The sequence below is a fragment of the Juglans microcarpa x Juglans regia genome, chromosome 2D (assembly GCF_004785595.1).
Source record: "Juglans microcarpa x Juglans regia isolate MS1-56 chromosome 2D, Jm3101_v1.0, whole genome shotgun sequence".
NCBI classification, from domain to species: Eukaryota; Viridiplantae; Streptophyta; class Magnoliopsida; order Fagales; family Juglandaceae; genus Juglans; species Juglans microcarpa x Juglans regia.
The window spans coordinates 11681260-11684565 of NC_054596.1; the positions used below are offsets into that span (position 1 = coordinate 11681260).

The 3306-nt window shown below is 36.8% G+C and overlaps 1 pseudogene; it reads left to right on the plus strand.

Moving 5' to 3' along the window:
• Positions 1–700: 700 nt before the first annotated feature.
• LOC121250288 lies at positions 701–2567 on the plus strand (annotated as a pseudogene).
• The last annotated feature ends 739 nt before the right edge of the window (positions 2568–3306 follow it).

Sequence of the window (3306 nt, forward strand, 5' to 3'; positions counted from 1 at the left end):
TATAAACAGAATCAACTATCACTGATTGATCAATTAATACCTAAAATTTTCCATTTGCATATTGTGGCTTATGAGCACATACGTACCATCCATAATGCTTTAATTCTAATATATTTTTTTATTTGTTTGAACCATAATTGAAAGGGAAAGGAGCTAGAGCTAGGGGATCAGAAATTGTAAAATGTGATCAAACCCATTAAATGCAATAACATTATAAATGCATTTTTTTTTTGGGTGCTAATTAAGAAGGGATATTGGAGGTGCATGGAAAATGCATGGGTGAATATATTATATTATATAGTGTGTGTGTGTGATAGAGAGAGAGAGAGAGGATATAGGCATAGCTAGTCAGTTCATTGAGAGAGGATATAGGCATAAACTAACTTTCAATATGTTTGCATGCATGAATAGCAGCCACTCTCAAGAATCGTAGCCGGCCATGTACGTACTTACACTCGACAAACTCGAGACTTTTATCATTACACATGACATGCAGCAGTACTCCTCTATAAATAGTCTGTTATGTAGGATTACTAATAGAACTAGCTAATTAGGATCATGCATTCTTCAAGGTAAAGGACGATGTCCGGCCCGGAGTTCCCTTTTTTTGTTGGGTTTGGTGTTTGTTTGTTTTGTTTCAATGTCATGTCTTTTGTTGTAAGAAGGCAATGTTGGGCTAGTTGCCCCACTGAGCTGATAATGGAAGTGAGCTGACTTCTGTAGCTTTTATGTACAAGGAGGAAACAATGCACCGGTTTGATGGGTCTTGTTCGTCTTCAACCAGGAACTATTGCCTGTTTTGGTAGTCTTACGAATATTACCTCCATAACTTGTATATAATATATTCCTTTCATCTCATTTGATAAATCTTATTGAAGATGCTAGGATCTGCTTAATTTAATGTGCTTTCATGGAAAATCTAGTGATAAGAGTTTAGTTACATTAAAGTAAAGTAGGATTTATGCTGCTGTTGTATTCTAAATAGTCAAATCTATGTGCAGGTCAGCTTCCTGGGACTAATCCAGCCATTCCTAGGTTGTTTCCAAACATATTTCCTTTAGCAACTGGTCAGGTATGATTTGTGTGTGCGTGCAAATGATTTCCATGAGAATGCTTTAATTGTCAATTATCATATGACTTATTGCGTGCAGCAGTTTGGAGCTCTTCCAGTTATGCCAGTTCAGGCAATGACCCAACAGGTTAGTTAATTTAGCACCTACAATAATTACAGTGTTTATAACTTTAAAATACACTAGTAGAAAGGGTTCTTGGTGCCTCAGTTGCTGGCATTGTTGGCCATGATCTATTTAGTTTAGGATTTTTTTTTTTAAATCATGTTAACATGTAATATGTAACTTATAAAAAAAACATGTTACATGTAATATTTGTGGTTTCAGGCAACAAGGCATGCTCGACGGGTGTATGTGGGTGGCCTTCCTCCTACAGCAGATGAATAGGTTCATCCACCCCATTGACTTTGTTGTTACAATTATCTTCAATCTCCCTCCTCACCTAATTATCGTTTGAATAACTTGCTTTACCCAATGATCATAATTATCTCAAATGTTCTACTGCAGTCTGTTGCAACATATTTCAGTCATGTTATGGCTGCAATTGGAGGAAACACTGTTGGTCCAGGTATTCTGGTGCTTGAGTTCAATTTGTCTTCATAAGCTACCAGCCCTTTTAGTTGGATGGTTTCTCTACCAATTCTCTCTTTTTCATCTCTCTCTCTCCCTCTCTCTGGGCAGGAGATGCTGTTGTCAATGTTTACATAAACCATGAAAAGAAGTTTGCTTTCGTGGAGATGAGATTTGTTGAGGAGGCTAGTAATGCAATGGCTTTAGATGGGATTATTTTTTAGGTGTGTATTTTGAATTGATGGACATTTGCATGTCTACCCTTGACAAATTGGGTTAGTACATGACATGGGATTGACCTCTTTCATTCTTTCTGCTTTTTCCAGGGTGCCCCTATTAAGGTGAGGAGACCTAGTGATTACAACCCATCCCTTAATGCAACACTTGGTCTAAGCCATCCCAATCCTAATCTGAACCTGGCTGCTGTTGGGTTAACAACGGGATCTGCAGGTGGGCTTGAGGGGTCTGACCGCATTTTTGTGGGGGGGGCTTCCCTATTACTTTACAGAAACCAAGATCAGGGAGTTGTTAGAGACTTTTGGGCCACTTCGGGGTTTTGATCTTGTGAAAGACAGAGAAACTGAAAATTCAAAAGGCTATGCCTTTTGTGTTTACCAAGATCTTTCAGTTACAGACATAGCTTGTGCAACTCTGAATGGAATTAAAATGGGTGATAAAACTCTTACAGTTAGACGTGCTAACCAGGGTGCTAGCCAACCTAAACCCGAGCAAGAGAATGTATTATTGCACGCACAGCAGCAGATTGCATTGCAGGTGAACCCTAAACTGATTTATTTTTGTGAATTTCTTGCTCTTGTCAAAGTATCACTGCATTTATTTAGTGACTATTTTTGTATGTATGATTGATATATGCCCTTTGTTTTGCAGAAGCTCATCTTACAACCTGGCTCGGTGGCCACTTCTTAGTTCTATATCTGGAAAACTTTGGGTGTAATGTACACTTCTGGTAGGCCATCCATTTCCATCCTGAAATTATATATATATATATATATATATATATATATAAAGCTTTTGCTTCTCATCATTTACATACTACACACTATATTTTTCTCAAAACCAGAGGCATTTATATACATATTGATGGATTCTTTCATGAGAGAGGTCAGGAGAATATTTCCAAGCCTGTGCTTATAAATTTTAATCGAAATTTCACAAATATATTTAAAATTTTGGGGTTCATTGATTTTTCTTCTAGTCATAATGTCATCAAACCTATCTTGATTAATATCATAACTGAATTTTTTTGTTTTCCTTAATGTTGTGCAGTTTGTTGATATTGTCAAATACACGGATGAAGAGTATGAGAAGTAACGTGAGATAAGAGACTTCGTGTTTGCTAACTTTCTTGATCAAAGACTTGATTCAGAACTGTGGGTGCTAATGCCGATGAACGGTCCCACTTAAATAGAGTTATGGAACTTGGTAGTGGTTATTTCAATGGATAGTAGAGTTTAATACAATTTGTTATGACTGTGATGGTTATTTATTATTCCAGATGTAGCTCAGTTTGTACTTGATATGAGAATATAATACACCACCCCAGTGTAATACATATGAGTTTGGATGTTTTGTTGATGGATTTTATTTTGCATGTGTTTTCGATGTTCAATTTTAATGAATGAAGCAGAAGTTGGTTGAATGTTGC